This window comes from Corapipo altera, unplaced genomic scaffold (assembly GCF_003945725.1).
Source record: "Corapipo altera isolate COAL_440 unplaced genomic scaffold, ASM394572v1 150, whole genome shotgun sequence".
Taxonomy (NCBI): Eukaryota; Metazoa; Chordata; class Aves; order Passeriformes; family Pipridae; genus Corapipo; species Corapipo altera.
The window spans coordinates 2975416-2990472 of NW_020884941.1; the positions used below are offsets into that span (position 1 = coordinate 2975416).

At 44.7% G+C, this 15057-nt stretch overlaps 1 protein-coding gene across 5 annotated transcripts in view; it reads left to right on the plus strand.

Moving 5' to 3' along the window:
• BCR (BCR, RhoGEF and GTPase activating protein) overlaps positions 1–15057 on the plus strand; it is a 101638-nt gene that overhangs the window by 20287 nt on the left and 66294 nt on the right. Inside the window, exon 1 of one of the 5 annotated variants that reach the window (XM_027661539.1) lies at positions 13768–13911. The exons of the other annotated variants lie outside the window; for them this stretch is intronic. The gene's annotated coding sequence lies outside the window, so the exon portion shown is untranslated. Of the gene's footprint in view, positions 1–13767; positions 13912–15057 lie in introns of those variants that run through there. 5 annotated transcript variants of the gene reach the window in all.

The window sequence follows — 15057 nt, forward strand, 5'->3', positions numbered from 1 at the left end:
CAATTAAGGAGACAGGAATTAAAAAAATTCCATTTTTCCTGTGCTACAGGATTGACTGCCCGACTAACCGGCTTTTCTTATTTACACTTCTCCAAAGGCAGAGATGGGTTTTTTTGGAGGGTGGGTTGATGTTTGGTTTAGTGGTTTTTGTTTGTTTGGTTGGTTGTTGTTTGTATTTTAATTGCTTGGAAAGGTGGGTTTACAGTAAAGGTCATTTGTGTTTCAGGTGGACTTACTAACCAGTAAGTTCCTGCCAGAACAGTACTTACAACAGAACCTAAATTTTAAAGCCTTCAAGATAGTCTCATTAACATCCTCAAGATCAGTGAGAGAAGCTGGTGTACTTACTCAGCAAAGAATGCAACTGTCTTGTGACTGCGGTATATTAGTGAAGCCTCGAAGCTTTCAATATCTTCCTTGCAGCAGCTTTGCCCCAGGTTTTCACTGTCTAGATTGTCTATTTATACTCTTTGTACCCATTATTATTATTCCCAAAGGTCCTTTACTGGGTGCTCTGCTTGCTGTACCTCTTATGGAGAACTTTAAAATCTGAAGCTGCTAATGCTCTGCCTCAGCAGCTCCTTAAACCAGTCTTTGTGGTGAGTCGGTTTACAGCAGTATCCAGAAATAAGGTGGCACCGTTCAAAGGAAAAAGAAATCCCCAGCCCTCAGGGAATGTATGGTTTGAGTGGATTAGTACCTGCACAGCTCTTGACTCCCTGGGGAACAGCCCTGCAGTTCAGCCCTCTGTGTGTGCACCACCTGGTACCAGCACAGGCTCTTCAGAGGAGTGCACTCTGCTGCACAGGCAGCGTGTGAAACACTTCCACAGGGGCAGTTTGTTAGGGAGGGCTACACTCCTCTTTTAAGCTCGTGTTGGTAGGATATCTGCCCTTCCTAATGCACTGGGAGGGAAAACTTGATTTCTGTGTTGGGAAATTGCTTTATCTTCAGGGTTATTGTCCCTTGTGCCCAGCTGTGCAGCCTGAGCTGTCAGATATTGAGCTTAGGATCTCCTGATGCTTGGCTATGATTGTAGTGGCTTTTTCCTTAACCACTGAAATATGTTCATTTTTGCAGCCCCATAAAGTGAAGATTACTTCTGCCTGGGAACAGAAACGTATCTCCTTCAGAAGTGGCTGTGGCCATCTCAGATGCTGACTGCCCTCTTTGTTGATGAGTTTTGATTGTGGTGTTTTTCCCCCTCTCAGTGCCCCTTTCTCATTCCGGTCTCACTGGTCTGTATGTGCTGTGCATGATTCAGTTTCCTCTTTGGTGTTGATTCCTCTGTCCTGAGCCTAATTAAACCCTAATTGCTTTCTGATACCTGTGTAAGGATCCTTTCTGTGTATGATTTGCTGCTGCACAAACCCACACTCGCTCATTAGACCAGCTTAGCCATACCCTCAAGCTGGCTTAAAACCAAATTTGATTCAGTCTTTGTGTTCCTATTTCAACATTTTGCTTTTTAGTCTTTTTCCTCCGTCCCCTGACCATCATCTGCTGCTAGTGCAGTGTACTGTCCCCTTTGGGGCAGCCCTGCAGGGTGACTGGGAGGGAAGAGGGTGGTAAGGGTGCAATTATAGCAGCAGCCTTGGGAAATTACAGAGTCATGTGAATAGGAGCATGTGAACTGTTGGAGGGGGCTAATGGACTTGGCAGAGATGCTTCTCACTCCTGCTAAAATGGTTGCTCTTTATCCTTCATGGATAGCATGTGTGTTTGTGTCTCAGGTGATGGATGGGAGCCAGGCCATAGTAAAGAATGTATGAACAAATATTTGAGATACCTGAAAAGGTGTTAAAACAGTAAAACTTGCCTTTATCTCCTCAAAGCCATTTGTTCTGTTGCCCTTAACCTTTGATATCTCATGTGGTTTTTGTCCTCAGGGGTCACCATACAAGTTGCAGAAGAGCTGTACTGAGTAGCAGTAGAGTTGTAGGAACTACACTGCACCTGAGTTACTCAGTGAGTACAACCTTCATCAGGAAGGTTTGTGAGACTGCTCTCAGGGCGTGTGTAAGCAAAGGCTTAAGGAAGGGGCAGTAGTTCTGTGGGTTGCATCCTTCTAAATTTTTGCTAGGCCTTTTTTTGTCTGTTTTGATTTTTTTTTTTCTGGCTACATTTCCCTGAATATTGGGCCCCCAGTACTGAGGTGGTATGGAGACAATGTCTGCGAATCAACAGCATAACAAGAAAGAGTTATCTGGGTTATATTGCTCTGCTTTCATCTCTAAAAACTGCTGGGGCACCATTTCTAAGATACAGGCAGGGGTTTTCCAGAACAAGTTGTTTGTGATCCAAGATGGACCAGCCAGAGGGCTGGTGAGGAGCTGCCAAAAACTGGGTTGAGTAGGTTGCTTATCTGATCCCTCCTGAAATGTCTAATCTGTCAGAGCTGTCAGAACCTGGGTATATGGTGGAGGATGAGCCATATTTACATAACATCTTGGAGGGTGTGCAAGAGAGAGGTTGAGCTTGAGGAAGAGGTGACATTTAATCCCTTGCTTGCTGAACCCTAAAGGTTTGCTTTGTATTGGTCTGCTCCCCTGTGCTTCCCTCCTGTTTTAATGGCTGTGATGAATGACAAATGGAGGCAGAGCAGTGAAAACAGGAAACATAATCCCTTAAAAATAAGTGGTGGGAAAGGGAGGAAAGAAACTGTAACTAAAGGAACCCCTGCTTTCATGAGGCAGCTCCACAGAGCAGCTGCTGGCTCGTCAACAAGAAGGAGCTGCTGTTCTCCGAGTTTAGCAGAGGGTTGTCTTGAACTCTTGGAAGGGTGAGGAGGACCTAAAAGTAGGGGAACTGTGGTCTGCCCTGTGTTGTTTTTGTTATTGGTTTTGGTTTTGTTTCTTTTTTAAAAGAGAGTTTAGAACCACTTGTCTTAACTACGGGTGAGTGAGGTTTGGATGGGATGTCATTTACAGTCACACATTGTTACAGGCTGCAGAGGCCCTCAGTTCTCTTTGGTTCTGTGTTGCCATGCAGTCACTGGCAGCAGAAGGGGTGGAGGAGAGCTGACTGCAGTGTCTGCCATTTAGAGCAGTGAGAGGCTGCTCAGCAGGAGCTGGTTTGCCTCAGATTAGTTTTCTCACTTGGCTGCCTCTGGACCCTGCTTATTGTTCCTACTATGTAAAAGGGGTGGGAGCATCACAGTTATATTGCACACCAGCAGTCACTGTTTGGGAGGGGGTGGGCAGAAGGAGTTAGGATGGACACAGCAAAAACCTCTCTGCCTGTGGAGCATCACATGGCTGGTTGGCAAGGCTGAAGGCTCAAGATTTCCACAGAATGATGCTAGATAGAGGGACATCCTACCAGTTCAGGTGCTTCATCTTATCATTCTTTTCATGCCTTAGCTTTGAGTGTTCGATGGAGTGTCTGCAGTGGGAAGTTCTTGAGGCTGAAGAAGCAGGAAGGGGAATCTCTGGATCACTCTTACACATTGTGTGAATAGCAGGTGCTTAGCTGAGTGGCTGTTGGAGCAGTGAAGCTACTTACCTAAACTGGTAAACAAGGTTCTTTTAGAGCAGGGTCCAGCCCAGCCTTCCCCAGCTCCTGATCATCTTACCTGGGACAGTTAAAAGCAATTTGCCTTCTGATTGCACTCAGTCCTGTTGCACTGTAATACAAGAAAGCCTGAAGGGAATGGGATCCCCTTAGTACAGCATGGGACAGTGGAAGAAAGTGGGACTGTTGAGGGGGAATGTGCTTTACCTCTTTACACTTTCTGTCTTCCTTTTGTGGAAGATGAAGATGATGATTTTCTCTGTAAATTGGTTTGAATGTCACTTTTGCAAAGGGAGACCAAATCCAAACCAGAACTGCCTGTGGCTGTGTCTGAAGTGTACCCCATGGCAGCTCTGCAATAGCCAGAGGGAGAAAGTAAGTTCTGTGGATCAGTTCTCGGAGCCTTTTGTTCCCAAGTGGAGCCAATGTTAATGGAAGGAGCTGTTTCATGCCTGTGTGCAGGAACTGCTGGGTGAAGGCTGGTGGCCACAGTTGTGTGGAATGTGGCAGCAACTTGGATGCTGCAGAGTCTGGGTTCGATAAAGGGTTGCAAGAAGAGTAGGTAAAAAAATCAAATGACTTGCCTGATTATTCCCTGTTTTCTTAGGACTTTGTTAGTGGGTCTACAGCAGTGCTAATTTAACTGTAATTTAGTCAGTGCTAGAAAAATTTACCTGTGCATAGTTTTTGGGAGTTTCAGCCTATTTCAGCAACTCCTTGTACTTTTGTAAACGTTGAAAGAATTTGAGAAATACTATTTGGGTGGCTCTTGCACGCTGGCTACTGTGCAGCTCTGCTTCCACTCTTGATTCCTCAGAGTGCTGCTCCTTATTCATTTGCCTCATCTAACCCCTTTAATCCAAGAGTTTAGTGTTCAAACTCATGCTGCCTGGCCTGCCTCTTAAATTTGCAAGGGTACATGCAGAAAACAGCTGGTAGACCAGCTGTGACAGCATTAAAAACCAGAAGGTGCTGTCAGAGTTGAGCTGATGTTCATTACCTGAGCGGGGCTGCAGAGTGGAGCTCCTGACCTGGCTTGAAATTTGCCGGCTGGGCCTGAGAGGAGCGTGATATATATCTACATTTGAGTTTCTCTGCTTACTTGAGTTTTAGAGGAACAGTGATTGTGTAGCTGGAGGAACACTGAGAACCAGGGGAAGGCACAGAAAAATTTTAAAAAGGGAACACACGTTTTGTGTGTTACCACTGAATGTGGTTATCCAGGCATGTTCCATTGGTTCTCCCATTGTCCCTCCTATGGCTGCTCTGCCGGTTTTGTTTACTTTTTATCTTGTGCTTTAAGGACTGAACTTGGAGGACTTTGCTCCAGGGAAAGCTGTCGTTTTTCCTGCTGCTCAGATTCACTCTCTGAGGACACCACCCTCGCACTCGCTGCTTTGGGTCCCAGCTGGGGTTTGCTGAGAGCTTCCACCTGCTCAGCTGCTGCTCCCCTTCCCTGGCTTTTTCACTTGCCACTTGCTCTGACCCACCTGTTGCCCGTGGTATGGGAGCTGTCACACACCCCAGTGTGGCATCTGGTGCTGGCTGTGGGGCAGGACTGAGGCCCCTTGGCCACATGCCAGCACTCAGTGGCACTTTGGGTCTGCTCTAGTCATTTGTCACCTGGATCTTGCCAAAGCCTGGCTGATGGAAGCTGTGGGGTGCTGTGGCTGATTAAGAGGCTTTATCAGACAGGCTTTTCTTCTTTCCTTATCCCAGAAAGGCTGCAGGCAGGTAAGGTTGTACTGTGCTTCACATTTTCTTTTTAAACTCTCCAGCCTTAGGTGAACTTGAAACTTCCCCAACATTAAACCTTAGCCTTCAGAATAAATAGCTGCAACCTGAAAGGAAGGAGAGGATGTCAATCCGTGGGCATCTGTGTGCTTGATCTGTTGCCCCTGTATGTTCTTGAGTCCTTTTTAGCTGTGTTGCTGATGCTCCCCCTGGGTGTGCTGGGGAGAAGCCCTGCTCCCAGCCCCCCCTCCCTGCAGCTGCCAAGGGGGAGAGGCACAAAAGCTGTTCTGTGTGCTGGCTTCGTGGAACAGCTGATGGCTCAGCAGTGCTTTAGGAACTTATGCTCTGCTACAGGTGCTGGGAAGGGGAGGCAGTTGGGGGCAGGGGGATGAACACTCTGCTGCTGTTTCCTTGGGGATTGGTGGGAATTTCTGAGGTTTTATCTGCTGCAGTGAGGAGTGACTGAAAGGGATCCTCCACATACACGCTCTGAAGGATCTTCAGCCCTTTCCTGCCCAATGTAGCAAGATGAGATTTCTCTGCCAGCCATACAGATTTGTTTGTTAAAGAACTGTGGGTTGATTTTAGAGCACAAGTGTCTCTGTCAAGATTACTGTGGATGTCTGGAACAAAAGTTATTTCTCTTTTAAGGGGAGGAATTTTGAGTCTGGTTTGCATTTTTGTCTCAGTGGTACTCTCTCACTTGTAAATATTCATCACCTTCAAAGAGATTAATGAAGGTAGTTCTGAGCCTTTCATAAGAAACATACCCTAGGAATACATGTGTCTGTTCAGCTCTGATTAACACCCATTTGGATCAGTTTGGAATCTAATTTGTAAATTAAAGTGTACAGGCAGACTTTGTCCTTCCATATTTTAGATAGGGAAGGTGGAGAGTGATGAGAAGTTGAGAGGAGTATGGAAGACAACACTATTTTTGATTGTGATAGGGATGCAAAGAAGTCCTTTGGGTAAAGGCTGAGATAAAGGAATATTCATCTTTGATAACATTGTGTTTAGGTACTGCCAAGTGTGTGCCATCTCCAGGTACAAAGGAGTGAGCTAAGGATAGTGTAAAGTGTGACAGAGAATTTACTGCTCGTGTTTTAAAAAGAAAACTGTCACCTTATTGGCAAATATGGTTGGATTTATAAAGCTTGAGAAAATTACTGCTTAGATAGACAATCATTGAAAGCTCTGAAGATGAAACAAGACCGAAGTTTTCTTTTCCTGTGGGTGTTTTTTTTTTTCTTTTCTGATAAGCTTCATGCAACATCTGCCAAGAAATTAGCGATCGACAGGAACAGAATGTTGTCTGGCTCTCCTGAGGTGCAGTCGATTCTGTAACTTTTGCACAGCTGAAGGCAATGACAGTGAAGATGACACTTAGTATCTGTTACCACGGTTTCTGGTTTTAACTTAGTCTTGCTTCAATCTCCCTGGCAAAACACGAGGTCGTTCTTGCATTGGCTTGTTTCTTTCTTTCAGTTCAGTGGTAACCACACCCAGAGTTCAAGTCCCAGCACACTTTACATTCCTGATTCTTTAAGTGCTGAAATACTGGTCAGAAAGTGGCAATAAATTTGTTTTGGGGAATATGTTTTTATTGCATGAGTTTGAAGCATCTGGGAATGTACTAGAACCTTGCAAATCTAAATGTTTCACGTACACTCATGAAATCCTGATAAAGAAGGTTCTTCAAGGCTCTGCCTGACACATTTGAAGCATTCTCTGGGTGAAAATCGGTGATTTAGAAAAGCCTTGCAGTACCAGCTCCAAAATCCTGTTTAAAGTCTCATGTTGATTAGTGCACGTGAACATAACAGAAATCCTTCTTGCTGGAAAGAAGTTAGTCTGCGGAGTATGACACTGTATATTGAAGTCTGATTCCAGAATGTTTTAAAGCTAAATTGTTGCAACTGAATCAGGATGTTCCCTTGTGATGATGCTTCACTGGGGCTACCCTGTTCTTGGGAGGCAGTGTCCTCTTTTAGCTGCAAAACTGCACTTCCAAATGAAATTTCATGGAAAATATGTATCTTTTTGTTTACTTTTCTGTAGCATTTCTTTGCCAATCCAATCTTAATCAAGGTCAGACTTTATATTGAAGCTGAAAACTGGTATGAGACAAGGGTGATTTAATAAATTAATTGTTACTGAGGCTTTCCAAAGTAACAATTTATCTCTGAGCAGGAGGCCAGACTCCTTGTGCTGGTACAGCAGAGTGATGTTCCCACAGTGCTGCCCGACTGGACTGGCAAGATGTGTCCTCCTGTGCCAGGAGATGCTGCTTCCTGCCTTTTGGTGTCCAGTTCTCTCTGGGAATGCAGTTCTGCTGTGGGCAGAACTGATGATACAGAAATATCTACATAATTCCTTAATTCCACATGTCAGAGAAGCAGCATATAAAGCCTGTAATGTTGCCTCTTTTTCCTATAATGATTTGTAATCTGTGACTGTGTGTGGACCTGTCAGCTGGCAGGTTCTTCATTGGAACTGGCATCTCTTCTTTCTGGTGTGTGTTGCCTCTGGGGTAATTGTTTTCAGAACCATCTCTTTGCCACTCTTGTGCTCCATAGTTGTCTATTTAAACAGACTCACGGCTTGTCCATTGTGCCTTCCTTTGATGCCCTTGCTGTCACTGTAAGGTGATATAGAGGGAAAGAGGTTTTTATCACTGCAGTAATCCTCAGACAGCTGGTTCTGCTGGTGGGGAAAAACTACTTCATACTCTCCAGGAGGCTAATTCTTCAGAATTTGTTGAATAACTGTGTTATGACTGCAGCCGTAATAAGCCATAATTGCAGATAAATGCCTCTGCAAGTTGGTGGCTGACACCAGTTTTGTGCATGCATAATGTCCTTATCTGTGTTCTTCTGGGTAGCTCTTACAGTCTGGCCTCGTTTGCTCCACTGTAGCAACGTTGAGAGGCTCCTTCCCTGGGAGATCTGGTGTTGTAGTGTTCTGACAGCAAGACAGACACGGCTCCTTCACGTGTGCCATGAAAGGTGTAGTGCTGAGGTTACGGTTTGCTGTGCACACGGTGTCAAATGTTTGAAATGTCCAATGCTGTGTGTTAGAGATTTTCGTGGGTTTTTTTGGTATTGCAATGTGCAGAATATTTTGTGGTTCAGCAGTGAGACCTTTTCTTCTCACATCTGTACAGTGCATAAAGTGTGAGTTTCAGAAGATACACAATCTTGTTCACTGACATGCCAAGGTTTTGGCACCCGGTGTTGTCTGTATAATGTAGATTTGTTTGTTTAGTCATCATAAGAGCTCTAACCCTGTAAGTCTTTGCCACTACGTAACTTTTTCCTACTTTCTAAGTGTGTAAGAGTGGTGTGGAGTGGTTTGGTCACCGGGAGCATCGTATCTCTGCCACAACTCCCTATGGAAATGTCACAAAGGTTAAAGTTACCCTTCCTCAGGGCAGAGGCTGGTGCATGGCTTCTCTTCCAGAGTCACTGTAAGGAGGCAAGGGCACCTGCAGAGCTTTGTGCAGGCCCTGATTTCTCCAAATATTTAATTGCAAGGTGTAGGTTACCCACTGATGTGTGTGTGGTGTGGTCTTCCTTATGTGTGTGCTGCACAGTGTGCTGCTTGTACAGCCCCTGAGCACACTGTGGAACTTGGCAAATCCAAACCCCTTTTCAATGACTTGCCCCAGGGTTACTCCTTTTCCTCGCCGAAGGGTACTTTCCTGTTTATTTTAATTATGAGTGTTTCTTCTTTCTATTTTAAATAAAATGCTGTATCTTTTTTTTTTTCCTAAATTGACAGGCAGTTTTGTAGCACACTGCTGGGGGGCATTGATTAAACAAAATATTTGGGTTTGCTTATCTAAGTGCCTTATTTTTACAGAAACATTATAAAGAATTGCAATAGTTCAAATGATCTGCAGATCCCAGCTGTGCCTGCTTGTGCATACTGAGAGCATCTTGCTTTGTGTGCTTGTGCTTCTGGAGGAGTGGTTTTGTTGTGTTTTAATTTGGATTATTTTGCAAATTGCTTTCTTGTCTCTTTTAAGTAGCACATGCTCCAAAGCACTGGAGTATTTGACTTTTTAGTGTTTCTTCTAACAATACGTTATGAAATATAGTCCCACTGGCTTCAGTAAAAAGAACTTCTCCAAATGAATTATAAGAATATTTTTTGGTAACAATGTCTTTCATATTTCTTTTCCTGACCCACAGATATCCCGAACTTTTCTTTGGGGGGAAAAAAAACAGTCTCTGAGGGAGAGACCAGACCTGTAAATTTTTAAGCCCACAGTAAATATTTCAGTGCATTGTGTGCAGGGATCACCTCGGGAGTTCAGTTAAGAAACGTTTCTGAAATGTAAACTATCTGCTGAAGATCAGGGCTGACAGGCATCCACATAGGATTTGATTTAGTAGAAGAAACCAGCTTGGAAGTGGAAGCACAGGGAAAATCTACATAAAGCGCTCGGCAGCATTTTGATGAACAGAGCACATTCTTCCAGGGCAGAAACATTGTCTCAGCTGTTTGACTAAGAGTTTCCAAAGGTTTGAAAACAGACTTGTTTTCTTGCATCTCATTTCTGAGACCTTATTTCATCTTCAGTGTAAAGACAGAACTCCAGATTTGTAGTGGCAATTGCCGTGCTGATAGCTGTCTTTAGGAATGTGGCAACAACTAGAAAACATTGGAGAATGCAGCACATGAGCAAAAATGAGAAGCACAGTTGTTGAAATGGGTTTAGGAATTCATTTAATCTGCTTCCATATTTCTCCAAATGCTGTTTTCTTTTATTCCAGGGGACAAGTTTTTCTCTGGTAAGATGTGCAGGGTGATGTGGTTACAGGATATAAAGGTGACATGGGTCAAGATATAAAGCAAAAGCAATATTAAAAGTGCATCTGTTCCATCATAGCTTGAGGTGGTAAGAAATCCAGACTTCCCAGTGCCTGTTTGGAGCACAGTTTCTCTGCCTGTGGGCAACAGCATGTGCAGTTAAAGGGCACCAAGTAAGTTTTCACACACCCTTCTTAAATCATACCATTGTATTTTGGGACAAAATGAGAGGCAGGACTTTGGAATTTCCTGGTATTTGTTGAAGCATTAGAACTACAGTGTATTTTTAAGTCCTTCTCCTCTTCTTTTTTGCTCAGTCATCTCTTTGACACTCCTGTTGCTGTCTGTGCCTCCCTGCAAAGGATGAGATGGCAAAGCTTCCTCATCTCTTAGACTGCGGTCTTCGGATTCGTTTATGTTAAAGGGAGTTAATGTGGCTAAAGGCTGGCTTGAAAAGCTTTGCCAGCCTGTGTTGCTTTCCAAAGAATGGTTATGCACATCAGCTATTCACCCTTAGTTTTCCTAGGGAGGAGAACTCATTTTCTTTCCTGCGGAATGATAAGATTTGGTTACTTCCTGAGCCGAAAATAACGTGCCCTGTTGCTTAAACCTTGTTAGCAAGCTGAGACTTGCTGAAGAAGCATTTGCTTCTTCCACTCCTCAACCTGTCAGGTTTTCAGATTATCCTTGCTTGGGTTCTGCTGGTGGAGCCAGGTGGAAAATAATAAAGCCCCTCTGCTTATCTGTGGTCAGCACTGACTGAAAGGGAGAGCTTATCTCTCGTCCCCATGTGTCCTAGAGGAAGCCAGGCTGAAGCAATGAATCCCTGTTCCTAACAACAGGAAAACCCAGAATTTGACTTAAAGGGGATGATTGATTGGAGAAAACAAAAAAAAGACACCAAGTAAAGGGGATTGGTGTCAAGTGGCTGAAGCTGAGTTTGTGGTGTGCTGAGGTGTGGCAGTGCCCAGCTCCCTCCCCACTGCCAACAGCTCCCAGAGCAGTGCAGACTGCCCAGGCTGCACCAGCAGGCTGGCTGTGTGTGCTGGAGGTCACAGCAGCATCCCACGGATTGATTTTTATTTGTTTATTGACGTTTCATTCTGTAGAGGCAGAATGGGTTTCTGCTCAATGTAGAGCTGAGGCTCCAGGTGAGAGCAGAGGGATGCTGGTGGGACGTGTACAGGAGCTGGCTCAGCCTTTAACCTTCCTCCTGCTGCAGCACCCTGACAGCAGATGTGCTGTCATATTCCATGATTCTGAGAAGTGGAGGATGTGTGAGAGAGATGCCCTTCTACAGTGACCTTCCTACCTGTAAGCTCTCAAAATAATAATGCATAAGTGTTCAAGAAGATGTCAAGGCAATTCCTGCATAAGCTTGTCCAAAGACCAGCTGCTGGGACTGGCATCCATCAAACCACAGCTGAAGGGAGTGTAGGGGCTAAAACCATAAATGCTCTGACTTAGTGACTGATGCAGTTTTTTCTCTGCAAATATTTTTTTTCTAACCATTACTTTAAAGTTCCAAGTATAGGTAGGTATTATCTCAGTTTAAAAACTGAGAAAGTGCAGGCATTGCTGGGTGCTAATCTGGCTCTTCCTAGAGTCAAACTGTTCACTTGCAGGACAAAATACCCTGATCTCCTTAGCTGCTGCCTTTCTGTCACATGTCCTGATAGTAATGAATAAATAGTACATTTAGTACATCTGTAAATTTGGAAAGATAAGAAACAATGGAAAAACTTGGATGTTGGACAAACACTGGGGCTTTTCCCTATTGCATGAAAGGAATTGCTGTCCCAGATGGTTAAACACAAAGGGATTAGGTATACAGCAGGATTTTGTGCTGTGTATTGTCTTAGTAACCATGGTGCCATGCTGTGCAACCTTGCAGAAGAGTTTCCTAGACCCTTTTCCAGTGGTCGCTCTGAGTCACTGAGTTGTTTCTTTTTTTAGTCAGACTTTGTACATCTGCAGGATCCACAAGTTCATGGTGCCACTTCTCATGAATAATGAGCTGCCCAGGTGATACTGGAGGTAGTGGTGGGTTTTGCCTTTTCCCAGAGCAGTCTGATTGCATTCAGAGAGCTGTGATGTTATAAGCAATTGAATTTAAGTTACTGGAAAACTCCTAATTTCCAGCAGTCCTGGAGCTGTGGAAGGTGTTTTCTGCCTCGAACTTCCTGCATGCCAGGACTTCCTTTCTCCAGCTGTCACTGTTAGAGAAGCCACCTTCTCTTTGCCATCCGGTCTCTTTGGATTGAATTCCCTGTTTGTCACCAGCTCTTCTAGTCTTTCTTTTTCTCAGCTGAAATTTTTGTTTCTACTGTTGCAGACAGAAGCAAACCTAAATTAGGCTTTAGTCCTCCTGCTTTGCAGCTCTAGCTCACTCAGTGCAAAGCTGTTGCCCTGTAAGTTAGTTTTATCCTTTGTGGTGGAATTTTGGTATAATTTTGATGTTACTGGGAACATTTGTTAACTATTGCCAGGAGAGGCGTTAAGTCCCATGCACGTATAATCTGTTACACAGCTGACATTAAATGTGTTCCCCATGTAAGGCAGAAAAAGGTTTCAATTCTTTTAATGCAGCAAAAATCTCTGTAGCTAGAAATTCCTGACCCTTTGGATGGAATACTGAAAGAACATTCAGAAATTATTGGGATTTATTTGCTTGTGCAGGAAAAAGTTGTTTAATGGGTTTCCGTTTGAAGCAACTGCTTTTAAAGTTCTATTTAAAGCCTCTTCTTCAGTCTTCTCTTCCATTTCTTCTGGACAGTACTGCAGGATGTCTGTGCTCCATTTCTTGCAAGGAATGACATCTCAAGAAATACCTTATTTTTTTTGCATGTGGGAGCTCTTTTCATCACTGATGGAGAGCCTTGCTCTGTAGGACCACTCCCATGGGCTCTGCTAGTTAAAGAATGGAAGAGGTTTGGGCATGGTGGCCACTGTGTATAACACTTCTTGTGTCTGGCATGAGAACAGAGGGAAAGACTAACTCTGGAAACAGGGAAATAGGGTTGACTAGACCTGTTGTTACCATTTACAGAAACTAAGCAGAAGGGGCTTGTCCAAAGTGGTTCCCTCCTTCCCTTTTATTGAACTCAATAATCATGGATAGTGGAGAGGGAGAGATTTAAAATACCCAACAACTAGGTAGGGAGTAACTCCTGACATAAAGGCTTCTATTCATGGCTTCTCCCCTTCCTTGCTTCCCTTAAATAACATATATTTTATACACAACTTTCAGACCTGTTAATTGAGCTGGTTTGGGTAGGTTCAGAAGGAGAATGTGGTGTTTTGAGGCTGGGTACTAAACCACAGAGCTGGCTGAGCTCATTGGAGGGTGCCTGAAGCTTTGTGGCCTTGGCCTCCCATTGCTTGAAGGCCTCCAGATGTGGAGGGCTGTGCACGACCCACGCTGCATTCTTGGGGTATCTGTAATGTATGGACAGCATTCAGTAGGAAAAGTGGATTAGTAACAGAGTTTGAAGGAGGTGGGAATCTTTACTGGAAGTGTCCTCTTCCAAGTTTCTTACCAAGCTGCAGGTTTTCTGGCATATGTGCAGCTCTGGGGTGTAGCATTCTTCCCAGCATTTTTGTAGAACAAGGATAGTGAAATAGGAATATTCACACACAAAACTTTTTCCAGCCCTGACTTCTTGGCAGGCTCAGACTTGTGGACTGAGCAAGAGAAGTCTCAGGTTCTTGGAAGACAAGAAGAAGCTGTACATTCTGGTCAGAAGCAATGAAAGAGGCAAACCTGTGCTATCTAGAGGACAAATTGGAGGGAAAATACTGGGAGAGAGGGACATTTTAATTCTGGGCTGTTCACATTCCTGAAAGGTGAGTCTGGGTTTGAAGAAGAAATTGTATATCCAGAGGGAAGCGCATTTTGCAATATGGGCTTTCCAAGTTTTTGGTGAGAGGTGGATTTCAAACTCCTGTCTTTTGAGCACAGTCCTCCCTAATGCCTGGCAGTGCCCATCTCTCCCCATTCCCCATGATTGCCTGTGCTTCCATGTGCTGGTACTCTCTGCTGGTTGTTCACACACCTGGTGAGAAAGAGCTCTAAGGTCACTAATGTCCTTGTGAGGCCAGTTCCAGGGATGCCAAGGCACGGTGGTCTCTGGAAGTGCTGGTTCCACCTGTGGCGTTTGCCTGGCCCGGAGCAGAGGAGCAGGGCCTGAGCCCCCGTGCAGGGGCTACCCTGGGCTGCAGTGCTGGCTGGGGCACTGTCAGTGGCTGTGCAGTTACTGCTGTGGTTTGACAAGACCCTCTGTTGCAGTAACTGCATTTTCCTGTTGCAGTAACTGCATTTTCCTGGTTCTCACGGGGGTTCATCCCCAGTGAATGCACGCTGGGTTGTTGTGTCTCTGTCACCTCGTGTCTGTGCCATCCCCTGACAAGGGCCAGCCTCATGTAAAGAGCCCCCTCTGAGAGTGGCTGGTAGCCAGTAATCCCTTTAGAAAAGTCTGTGCTCTGAGAGTGCAGTGTGGCAGATCCTGCTGTTACTAAATTTTACATTTCACCCTTGGCTTTTTGCCAGGTCCCACGGGGAAACTTGGTTTCCAAGAAGCAGTCACAGAATAGGAATAGTGGCTGCTTTTTGCTGGGGACCTACCAGGCAGTGCTCATCCTTCCCTGGGAGCAGAGGGGGGCAGCCCATGGAAGGAGAATCACATGTTAGGCTCAGATCCTCATAACCAAGACACAACAGCAGCAGGAATACTGTGTGGTTCTATTAAAATAGTCCCTCGTGTGAGCACTTCAGGTCCTGAGACTCACTGCCTTTGTCCCTGTGACCCTTTGTACCTCTTGGAGGCAGAACAGTGTGTGCATGACTTCAGGGTAACTTCAGGTTCAGTTTAAGACTAAATCTCCAGGCTTTGGAAGAGGGACCTGGCAGTTGAAGGTCCTGTAGTGACTAGTAGAGAATAGAAGTAGTGACTAAGCAACCAAGTCCTTTGGTTAACATCCAGTTTATGTGAT